We start from the raw sequence: 13,087 nt of genomic DNA on the forward strand, positions 1-13,087 counted from the left end.
TTTAAAACATTTCTTGGAATTTGAAGCTTTGAAAATGATTCTTATGAAGTAAAAATTTTCTTTATTTTATAGTAAAAACTTTGCAGAAATTGAAGAGTTTGTTTCGGTTGAAATGGTGATCCATGTGTTCCACAGCAGCATCCATGGAGTGGAATTGGGTGATGAATAAGGCTGGAATGCCAAGCCGGAATGGGTGGAATGCAATCAGGAATGGGGGATGTGACATAAAGTACTGATGTTTATGGTGTATTAGATGCTTATATTTGGTGTATTAGATTCTTTTATGCGATGGTTGTAATGATATAGATAGGATACATATAGAGTACGGTTAAATAGCCCTCTACTAATACGGGCTTAACCTACGTAATATATTCATATTTTCAACCGTATTATATTACACTTTTTCTAGTAGTGTGCATGAGAAGCTGAAATAGCATTCCAAAAGAAGAGTAACGAACAACCAAAATAAATTCAACCCAACACTCAGTCATGTTCATGTGTTTGTTCACAATTTATCAAAATGGTTATTAACTTTCTGGACTTGTTCAGATTTAAGAACAGGTGACTATTTAACATAATTCAGTGAAGCTAATTATTAAGACCTTAGCAGATAAGTGAGTCTAACAACCATGATTTAAAAATTAAGAATACCGCATGCATATAGACTCAAGATGTTCCTTCATGCACTGAAGCTCATCAACAGATGCAGCTTGGTCGTGTTCAATCCACTTGGTCGTGTCAGCAATGGCATGCTTCATTCTCTTCAACCTCTCACCATTCTCCATATTTCTAATCTTCTTCTTCATGTTGTATATGCAGTCCTCTAATGCATTGAATGCATCGGCTCTGTTCTTGTATTTTTGGTCCTCTAGTTTGTACTTGCTAGCATCTTTTATCATCTCAATCTCTTTCTTGGAAAGTCTTCCATTTGCATTGGTAATTGTGAGTTTCTCTGTCTTACCAGTTGATATTATTTCGGATGTGACTGTAAGGATTCCATTGGCATCTATTTCGAAGCAATCCTTGAATTTTATGCATCCCTTTGGAGCCGGTGGTATTCCTGAAATTGAGAATTCCCCCAGCAAATGGTTATCTGTAGCTCTTGCTCTTTCACCTTGATACACCTTAATAGATGCAAAATATTGGTTGTCCTTAATTGTAACATAAATTTTGGATTTCTAGGTAGGTATTGGAGTGTTTCGTGGAATCACAAGACTAAATACTTCTCCTTTTATTTCTTCACCAAGAGATAACGGAATAACATCCAACAACAGAGAATCTCAAAAACGAATATCACTGGTTCCACTTAACTTTGCAGCAAGACCTGCCGCACCATAACGTCGGGGTTTACACTCTTCGAGATCTGCTTCTGGTCAAAAAATTCCTGCAACATGCATACACTGAACCTTTGGTATACGAGTTGATCCACCAAAAAAGAATCACCTCATTCACACACAACTTCTCCATCTTTGCATCGCTTAAACAAGTCTCTAGTGTCTCAATACATTTAAGGAAGTAACCCATGTTAAGCTCTTCAAATTTAGCTCGACTAAAATTCATAGAAAAATCAATCCCCTCATGCAAGCCATCTATATCGATTGAAGTAAGCTTAGTGCATGAGAGAATCCGTTTTGCTTTCTCACAAGCAAATCTCAGTCTCCCCAATGCTCTTTTGTTAACCGTCAAGTCCTTATTCCATTTCCTCTTAAACACCCGAGCACAATGTTCCACCATATGGCTATCAAAATCTTCGCCTCCCAAATGAGTGTCACCAGCAACGGCTTTCACCTCAATCGTACCCCCTTCAGCAATGGTCAATATAGAGACATCAAAGGTACCACCACCAAGATCAAAGACAAGCACATTGATCTTGCCATTAATGTTAGACTTATTGTCTAGACCATAAGCAATTGACGCTGCTGTAGGCTCATTGATAATGCGGACAGCATTTAGTCCAGCAATGGTGCCAGCATCCTTTGTTGCTTGACACTGTGAATCATTAAAGTAAGCTGGGACTGTTACTACAGCATTCTTCACAGGTTTCCCAAGGTATGACTCAGCAGTTTCTTTCATCTTCCCAAGAATCATCGATGAAATTTCTTCAGCCAAAAATTCCTTCTCTTCACCTTTGTAGGAGACAACAATCTTTGGTGTGTCGGCAGTCCCTTCTATGACTTTAAAAGGCCACAATTTCATGTCGTCCTGCACTTTGGAATCACTGAATCTCCTTCCAATCAACCTCTTAGCATCTGAATATCCACAGTTAATTAAACAAATAAGCCAGGTGAAATTGCAAAAACCAGCTTATCATGAAACACCTTGATTCCCTAAAGCAGCTCTAAGAACAGATGTCTTGGAAGACGTTTCAAAGCAGATATGATATGCAGAAAAATATGCATATACACATCAACTAGATATCCTAGCTTACGACACAATGAAAGCTATACGTTGTTGTTAAAATGAGTTTTTGTCCAAAATTAAGCAACCCGGCCTAAAACCAAAAATCCATAAAACCATATCGGGGTATGCTTACTTCAAAGATTAGTTTATAAACAGATCAAAAACTTCAATGCAGTAATTTGAATGTCTTTCGCATTACAGAAATTTCATGCAGAACAATTTTCTAATTCGTACTGTTCCCTAAAATTCCTTCTGCTAAATATGGTATTTTCTTATGCTTAATCATAATAACTTTAACAAGACTAGAAAAATGAGCTTACCAAAGATAGTATTAGCAGGGTTCATGGCCACTTGGTTCTTGGCGCCATCACCAATGAGACGTTCTCCATTAACGAAAGCAACACAAGACGGTGTAGTTCTGTTGCCTTGATCATTGGGGATGATTTGGATGTGATCATGCTTCCAAACGGCGACACACGAATATGTTGTTCCGAGGTCGATGCCTATGGCTGGTGTGTCCTTTCCTCTTCCGTTCATATTACTGTCAAATTTTAAAGTAAAGAAATTGTGTGTTTTCGCTTTTTAACGCAACTTCTATTTAAATAGTAACGATATAGCAGATGAACTGGTGAACACGGTGCCGTCGTTTCCTCTTCCGTCGGTTGGTGGACGAATTGATGAACACGGTCATTGAAGAAGCCCAAGCTTGAGAGATACATGGAAAGGGGAAGAGCTTCGTATTCACTTTATTTCATAAAACGTTTGAAAACATCGATGAGTTTTTTTTTTTTTTTTTTTTTTTTTTTTTTTGAAAAGGCTTAGTTAACTTTAACCTTTAGACATTTTGTAACCTTTTTTTCATATTAAAGTTTATATTATATAATAATTCGTTTTATATAATAATTATATCTACATATTATATACCAAATCGCCTCAATCAAAAGTTAAGGGTAATTTATATTGGACGAAAAAATATAAATTTATAACTACATTAATAAGTGGGTGACTTGCTTGCGTATTAAAAGAAATACATAATATATTTAATTAATATAGATTTATTCATTTTTAATAAATTCTGAATATATGGTTATTTTTTAAAAATATGATCGTATAATTATAACTGAAAAGCATACAAAAAGTACTCATATAACATATATAAAAGATAAAAATAAATTAATTAATTTCCAAAAATTTAAAATAAAAAAATAAAAAAAATAAAAAAACTTTTAAATTGTTAACGACCGGAGTGATCGGGTTTATAATAATTGCTTTTTGATCAATAAATATTAATAAAAATATGAAGTAACAAAAGATAAAAAGCTTTTAAGACATGAACCACTAGAGATGAAGTATTGGGTTCTTAGTATGCGATGGATAGAGGAGAAAGGAGATGCTTTTCATACCAGTTTTTGCCCCGAGGAGGAAAAAATTCGGTTTGTTTTAGACAAATTGTAACATGCAGCGAGAGACGTTTGGGATTTGATCGCCTAGTCCACTACAGTGGCCGATCTAGAAATCATGTTGTGGGAGGAGTTCATGACTCAATTTAAGAAGAATTAGGTATCTCTAACGATGGGTAATCGTATGTTTCCAGAGTTCGGGATGGATGCTCAATAGAGGACGGATGAGCGGGTACGGGTACTCATTCCAGTGATATAGGGAGTCGGTGTCATTGTGGTAAGTGTGGGAAAGCGAATGATGCTACCCATTAAATGGTTATACCTAGGTGTTTCAAATGTAGGCAAAGAGGGTCATTTCAGTCGTGAATGCAAGTACTAGAAGAAGAGAGTATGCTTTCGTTGCATCTGGGTGGGTCACGTTAAGCAAATTATTATCCAAGGGGAGCAGGAGGGATGAAATCTGATCCAAAAATTGTGATTATCTCTAGTATGTTTATGATTATATTATGATATTCCTTTTATTCATTTTATGCTTATGATGAATTATTGGTCTGAACTCATGGACAAGCTATATGGATAGATCGATTGATTGTTAGCATAGCGTGTTAATGTTATGTTGGGATTGTCAAGCTATTGTTTGAAAACTTAGAAGGTTCTTTCATATCGTCAGAGAACAATGCAGGAACAGGTATTCAGGGGCTTGGAATTTTGACCTCCATTTTGTTTGTTCTTGTTCAACTAAGGTTTTAGGATAGGGTTAGTTATTCAGATGTCTATCTTTTTAGTTATAGATGGTATGTATCGGTTGGGGCCCTGTTAATTATGGTGGACGATCAATAGTAGTTAGAACCCTAAGTGGGGGAGAATCAGGTATTCTGAAAGGACAATTCAAATCATTGAATTTCAGTATCATGGGTTAGAAGAATATATTGTTCGAGAATATAGTATTATTGGTTCAGGCTTACTATTAGCATAAGGGAGGGAAAGTACACCACCATCATAGTTCTCGCGACTGCAAAGTTTCTGTTATGTTTCTCAGGGATCCACCAAGCTTTAGGAAGAATTCAGCAACTGGTAAAATAGTGGGTGTAACACGATTAGTTATAAAATTTATGTCTTTAGGAAAGCATGAGTTGACCTCGTAGTAGAGAGTTGTTAGGCAAGGAACTCATTGTAGTAAGTAGTTCCCTTCGGGAGTGCCAAGTTTTTCGTGATGGAACGATTGGGTTGCTCAGGTTGTGTATCGGGTATAGAGAGTATGATTAGCTTGCATTATGGATTGATTATCTTTTAACAAGTATTGGCAGTTGTTGATTGGTTTTAGGGTAAGGTATATGTGTTTTTCATATGGGCTTTATTTATACAATCGTTAATGGTAAAAGTGATATCTTTCAGGATTGCTATGTAGCAGTAGTAATGAGATTTATGGATATTAATGGTTTGGTCATTTTCGATCAATTGGTTATAGTTTTCATCATCATTAACTAAATTTGTTTGAAAGTTTTTATCAAAACTGTCAGAAGTTCATATGTCGGAGGCGATGTTTATCCAATTCTTCATATGTCATCTTGTAATCATGTAAACTTCAGCTTTGGGATGTTACGTCGGCAGGATGGTAGATGGGGTCAATCCAACAATAGTTCAGTTAGTTTGACCTGAGGATAAGACTTGATGGGAATCCATCCGGGTATGGTAAGCTTATCAGTTTGCGAGGTTCTTTACTTTTCGAGTTGGGTCATAAATCAGAAGGGATGATGAGGATCTAAGGCAGGTAGTATGTCCTTTTTTAGTCATGTGAATCTTGTTGGACCATCGAGTGATTTTCGTAATTGTTGCATGTGACTTGAATAAGATAGACTAAGAACTCTTGGTTCAGATTTATTGCATGGTTCTTGTCTAATATATTGCTTTCAAGTAGAAACAAACGTATGATTGTCTATCTTATTTTCTGACTACATACAAATATGTTTTCATCTGGTGTTGTGCCGATAACAGTTATACTTCAGTATGGTTTTGTGTTACAAACTTTTATGTCTCGTGTTACGAATAGCAAGTGCAGGGATGGATGTTGATTGGGTTCTTGCAGGTCGGTGGGATGATGGTTATGTACCTATAGGCCCACGGAGGTGTTGGTCAAGAGTCTTCATGCCCATGGAGGAATGATGGCAAGAGCAATGTTGTACTGTGAGTTTCTCATTCCAATGGTTAGATGGTGTCATGACATATTGCGAACTAGCGTGTATTAGAGTTATGTGGGTTGAACCTGATAGTTTTTTGGTTGAGACTCTTTGGTCTTGGTTCGTTAGCCTTTTTGGCATAGTCTGGGTGTTTGAGCATTATGGAAACACTATTTGGAGGCTCAGTGGCCAACAAGTTTTAGGTCATGAGGTGGGTATTATGTTGACTCGTTGGAAGTCATGGTTGTGCATCCAAAGTTCTTTATTGCGTTTCTGCAATTGTGGATCCATGTTTGTCTTTGAGAGTTGTTTATTAGGCGTTGGCTTACTAGTGATGGGATATTGGTTTTGGAAACTTCAAACCATGGTGTTCTTTGTAGGTCTCTGGGATGATTTATCAGGTGATTGTGTACCTGATCTGGGATGGAACTTTAGATACGATGTGAGGTTTTGATTTGTTCGTTGTTTTGCTTATGGGAGCAGTAGCTTGGTGATGACTTGTTAGGAATCCATGTGTGCATTTGAGGACCTAAGGTCAGGTGTGCATTTGAGGACCTAAGGACATGAATTTTCATATTTGAGATTGTTTGAGTTGTTTTGGTCAGGATGTTTTGGGTACTCGCTCCGGCGTAAGATGATAGTGGCCCTAGTCGAGGGGACTATGGGATGGATATATCAAGAAGATGATCATCAGCCTTCAAGTTTAATTATTAATGTTTTTGACCGATGAGTTTCTAATCTTGTGAATTTTATCATTGACTTGGTTGTGGTTGTGGTATTGGAATTCCCAATTTTGAGTGGTTCTCTTGAAGACTGATCATTCATTGTGCTCAGAAGGATAGTTGTTATGGTTGCATAAGTACAGATGGTTGGGTTTGACACGATGAAGCTACCTAGGTTTCAAGAGGTCTTTTAAATAACCCTTTTATTGATGCATCGATTTAATGAGTGCTTTGGAGGAGGCATAAGGATTTGCTAAGGGCCTATGTCTATAATTTTAGCCAATGCGAATTTCAAGGACAAAATCCAATTTAAGTGGTCGAGAACTGTAACATCCGGTTTCAGGATGTAACATCCATAAAGTTCATGAAAAAATTAAACTTTTAAAACCAATCCATAAACCATCATTGTTTACAAAATAGTTTTCAAAACATGTTTAAGATCACAATTTTCCCAAAATCATAAAACAAAAAAGAGGAGGTGCACGATCACGCCTTCGCCTTCCCGCGATCATCTGGGGTGTACCTGAAACATAACCCAAAACTGTAAGCCTAAAGCTTAGTAAGTTCCCTCAAAGTACCAACACATAAACAAATAACACATATACAACAACAGCATACTATGGGTCTAATCAACCATCAGGTTGGAATACCCCAGACCCCTCAACCATTGGGTTGGAATGCCCACATACTATGGGTCCAATCAACCATCGGGTTAGAATACCATAGGCCCCTCAACCATCGGGTTGGAATGCCAACATACTATTGGTCCAATAATCCTCGAGATGGAATACCCTCGGGCCCTCAACCATCAGTTGGTATGTCTCGGCCTATTGTCTTACGCACAAAGCAGTGATGCCTCAACCACCGACCAAACACGTGCACATATAACAAATAATTATATAACAATCTACAGCCAGTCAAACATATCTACACATCAGTAAGCATAACATCATCCTATGTACCAGGATACCGATCTAACATATCACTATAGTAAAATAGCACACATAACACGATATCAATCCAATGGGTCGGCATTGGTGCCTTCGAATCGCAAGTACAGTGAGGAAAACTCACCTTCTAAACTGAACAAAACTGATGAGGCCCGTCTCTGAATCTCAGATCTCTAAACGATACCTATTTCCACAAAATTACTGATTCCATTAAAATCCCAAAATACCCTCAAGGTCAAACTTGGTCAAAGTTAAATGGTCAAACCTAGTAAGTCAACCGAGTCAACTCAACAAGGCTGACCCATACGAGTATGCGGGGCGTACTCTGGAGGTATGCTTAATGTACGTGAAGCCTCGCAGAAGACCACTATCGGGTTGGTTGACCGAGTACGTGGGGCATAACCTCACAACCCCAAAGGCTTCATTAAGTGCTTAATGGTTTAAGTACTCAAGCCCATACTTCAGGTCTATGGTCCAAATGCACCCTAGAGTCATAAAGTTTCCAACTTGATGACTTTACAAGTCCACAAAGTGCTTAATACAAGGTCTTAATCCATTAAGACCTTCTGCAAGATGCATGAAACAATTCTAGCAATTGGGACCTGATTTTTATGGCTTAGAACCCCTCCTAGGGTCTAGAAGGACAGCTCAAAATAACAATAACCAACCATGCACAATATGGGACCTTTGGGACAAGAAAAGCAACATAAAACACCCAAAAATGGGATCTAATAACCAAGAAATCAAGGTATAGACTTTATACCTTATGGAGCTTCTCAAGAAGGCAAAGATCCCAGATCCACAAGCTTGCTTCCACTTCAAGGCTCCTTGATGCAACTTCTTCTTCCTTTAACACACCAAAAACACACTCTTGAGATCAAAACACACACTAAGGGGGCTAGGATTTGTAAAAACGTCTCAAAGGATGTAGAGGATGAAAAGGTGGGGATAAATGAGCCACAATGTTGCTTAAATACCACCTAAACCCTAATAATTAGGGTTTCCTCCTAACATTAGTGTGCCCCACGTACATAAGTGTACGCCTAGCGTACTAGGGCACGCAGCATACACACATGTACGCTTAGCATACTCCTCCTGCCCAAATTACAAAATTTCCACTAGGGCTTCAAAGCTTATTTTTTGGACTTAAGGACCAATTCGACATGAAATAGAATTATAGGAATGAATTTAGAAGTACCTGAACATCAGGATGTTACACAGGTTGTTTCCTTTTTCAGAAAGATAAACTTTAGTTTGATCAAGGGAAGGTCTCTCACTTTAAAGGATAAAGTTTTATACCTAAAGGAATGAAGTTTGTGGGCTAAGAGAATAGGTATTAAAACTATAAGGATTAGCTTTTGCTAAGAAGTAGTTCGGGTTTAAGCAGAATCGGGCCTTACTAGATCAGGACATTCGCGACGCAACATATAAGGTGTCACTATACGAATCCTATTGCTTAGGATTAAGCCTTAGGTCTCGGGATTTGATCCTATTTAAGAGCATTTAACCTAGTTTTCAACATTAGCAACCTCCATCACTTCCTTAAGAACCTCTAGTGAAACCCTAGACCCTATTGAAGCTTTGAAGCTCATCCACTCTCTTATACTCATTCTTGGTGTAGTTTTGATGCTTTTAAGTGAAGAAAAGAAGGACGATTGATTTTAGAAGCATCCTACTTGGAGTTTCCAAGCTTCACATCATCTTTGGACCTTTGTAAGTTTCAAGATCCAAGCTTTATGTGCTTAAATCCATAGATCTAGTGTAGGTTGGTGCTTTGATCTATTTCCTTGGAGTTCTTGGAGCTTGGAGAACTTCAGAACATTATTCTTGGATTACATGATTTTTGGACTTTATTATTGATGGAAAAATGAGTATGCATGCTTTCCTTTTAAGACATACATGAGTTGTGCTCGTCTTAAGGTTAGGGTTAGACTTTAAAAGAGTTTTGGACAAGAAAATGGATACAGTTGGAAAATTTATCGATTAATTCACTAAGAAGGATCAAATATGAGGTTTTAAACTTCTGATTAATAGATTAAGGTCTGAATAAAGGAAGGATGTTAACTCAGAGTTAGTGGTTGCGAAGACCTTGGCGTCACAGCGCGTAGTTGAGCTTTTTCCCGACTATTTTGTCATCTTGTGGTCATGACACAAACTGGTCACGACGTGACGGTCATTGAATTTTGACCAATTTGACTTTTGGTCAAACTGAGGGTTTTGAGTTGTAGAGCAAGTTTTAAACTATGATTGGTTAGGTAGTATGTGTAGCTGGTTCGTTGGACTTTAGGTCGTAGGTTTTAGGTCCTTATATTAGTGAGTTTTCTCAATATACTATGTAGGACACTAGGTGTCGATGTATGCTTGTTGTAAGTGTAGCTATTTGTTGTATTCTTACATGCTTATTGGGTTGGGCCCAAGGTTGTAGAGCTCGCTACTCGATACCTGCTCGGCCGACTGGGGAGTAGCGAGTACTCGGGAGTACTCGGGGAGTACTCAGATTCGGTAATTCATGTAGAAATATTTTTTGGAAAATTATATATGTCAAAATCATAAGTTAAAATTATAATTTGATTGAAATATATAACCAAAATTAGATACATGTGAATACATAAAAACTGAAATACACATAATTGTCTCACTACGTGGATAATTACTGAAAATTTAAGATATATATGTAGTAATAATCACATGTTTGTGTTAAATAACAAATCATTAAGTGCATTATACATATTAGTCTTGAAATTCTTGATTTTTTTTCTCTTTTTATGACAATTTTGACCATTTGACCGAGTTTGACCGATTTTGACCGAGTTGGTCGAGTTTGACCGAGTAGGCCCGAGTAAGACCGAGTAGGACCGAGTTTGACCGAGTTTGTCCGATTTTTGACCAAGTTTGACCGATTTTTGGCCGATTTTAACTAAATCCGAGTTTTTTGGCCGAGTTGACATTACTCGCCTCAGTGGAGGGCCGATTCCGAGTAATCGGCCGAGTACTCGACCGAGTAGGCCGAGTTTTGCAACATTGGTTGGGCCCATTGGGTTGGACCCGTTGACCTGGGGTCATTGGGCTTGGTCCGCGTGATTGAAACAAACCTGTTAGGCTAGACCGTTATCTTTATATGATATGTGGTATTTTGAGGAACTCGCTAAGCTTTGTGCTTAGATTATAAGTTTAAAATGTTTTAGGTTGTTCTAGCAGTAAGAGAAAGGGCACGACTTGATTGCATTGCGTCCATTGAAGATTCCACAATTTATAACTTTCTATCTTGTTACCATGATATTTGTTTCTGAATTGTCGAACTTACACTTTGGTATTTATCTATCTCTATAATGAAATTAGGATAATTTCCTTTAAATTAAAAATGAATAATTTATTTGAAATCTGTGAAGATCATGAGCCCATTTAAAATGATGTTTAACATTTTTTATAATATTTATATTTTTTTGTTTAATTATAATTTATATCAGTATTAAACTGCAAGGCTCCACCATACCCACCCCATCCATTTTCTCTCCTTTCTTATCTTGCTTTCCATCACCATGCATTTTGTTGCTCTTCACCACCACCATTCACCATTTTGTTGGCAATTCGAACATAAAATAAATCTTGCGGAAAGTAATCTCCTTAGGATAGGGTTACAAGAGGTTATTGAGGCCTTGTCCCTTAACCGTCATTCCAAATTATAGAAACTCAATTGTCTTTACGTTAGAGAGGGTCAAGGATTGTTGCATAGCATATTGTGTCAAACCCCTAAACCGGAAAACAACAGAAACGTCTGGGGGTGGATGACTTTATTTACAGTATCATAACGATTGAATAATAGAGATCAAATGTAACGCCCGTGTTTCTGGGATTGCCATTTTTAGCAATGTAATAGTCTAGGTTAACCTTTGTAACTCAACTTGAAATAATAAGAATGTATTATTTGTGAATTATGTGAATTATGTGATTTATGTGTTTATTTTCTTGATTTTTATAATTTAATGAATTAAGAATGAAATAAGCGTCAAAATTAAAGTGTGAGATATGCCCGATATCTTTGCATAAAGTTGTAGTGGTTGAAACAAGGATTCCGGAGATATAAGGAATGCCAAAATCCGAGTTATAACGAAGAAGTTATGACCTGTCGAAGTTTCGCGACAGAACCGGCACGACGTCGAGTGACGTAAAATATGAATTTAAGATAGAGCGATATTTATCCTTAGCGATCTAAACGAAAGTCGTAGATTTCGTTAAACCGAGAGCGTGCATAAAAGGAACGCCCAAATCTGACTTCGTATGAGGAAGTTATGATTTTTCTAAGTTTTGACTTAGCAGTATGCAGCCCGAATACTCGATTTGAGATCGAGCGGTTTTTAGCCGAAACAATCTAAATGAGAATCGAAGATCTCGTTGTTAGTAGCGAAACGATGAAAAGTTAGGCGAGAACGGACGTCAGACGAAGAAGTTATGAATTTATAACGAAGTTTTTCTGTCCCGGCCTTCTAAAAATAAATAATAAAAATAAAAGTCAAAATTAGCCGACGGAGTCTAAATGAAAGTTGTAGAGTATGGTCTGACCTTCGCGTGGATATAAAGAACGTCGAAAACGGAGCTCGTATGCGAAAGTTACGCAATTTAGAAGTTCGACGAGTCAATTACGCCCCGCGTACTCAGTCGGATGCAACTTGTCTGACCAGTACTCGAGTGCCACCAGTCGACGCACGCAGTGACGTCAAAGTACGCCCCGCGTAACCGAGTACGCCCCGCGTACTGAGTACGCCCTGCGTAATTTGAGATTACGCCCCGCGTACTCCCAGACCCTCAGCCTATAAATAGAACTCGAATTCAGCCATTTTCTCTTGTTCAAACTCTTCTCTCTCTCTAAGTTTTGCCTCGATTTGCGTGCCAATCATATCCCGAAGCCCCGGTATTATTCCCGAGCCCCGAAGTAAGATCCGAAGCCCCGAGGATCCCGAAGAGCGTTATTCCCGAGCCGAAGCCCTGCCCGCGAGGAGCCCGGTTTTTGTGAAGATCTTCCAGATCTACGGAGAGATACTACTTCTATAAGCCGTAGTGCTGTCGGATCATCTTCTGATCAAGTGAGTGTATAGTCCCTTTTCAAAACGCAATATTATGAAGTATTTAATATAAAATACGTGCTACGTGTATATATTTTGTGGTTATATGTGTGAATGTATATTCACTCTCTTCTATCTCATAGATCTGATATATTCTCTATGAAATACGTGTTATGTGTGTATGCCTCATCTGTTATGTGGAATATGTATTGATTAAAGCATGCTATACAGGTTTTTAAACAATGTATAAAAATGTATATTTTTATCTACTAATATGTTGGGTAGAACATGGGTAGATAATTGGTGTGAAATAAACAGATGAGAGGCCTCGGTGTTATTGGTGTTATTCTAGTCATTCAGCAGAGTATGGATGACGAC

General features: G+C 37.8%; 1 pseudogene; it reads right to left on the reverse strand.

Annotated features, from left to right (window-relative positions):
- Positions 1–641: 641 nt before the first annotated feature.
- Positions 642–2,937, reverse strand: LOC145075616 (heat shock 70 kDa protein 1-like; annotated as a pseudogene).
- Between the last annotated feature and the right edge of the window lie 10,150 nt (positions 2,938–13,087).

This window comes from Lactuca serriola, chromosome 9, assembly GCF_051521515.1.
Source record: "Lactuca serriola cultivar US96UC23 chromosome 9, Lser_US96UC23_V15, whole genome shotgun sequence".
Taxonomy (NCBI): Eukaryota; Viridiplantae; Streptophyta; class Magnoliopsida; order Asterales; family Asteraceae; genus Lactuca; species Lactuca serriola.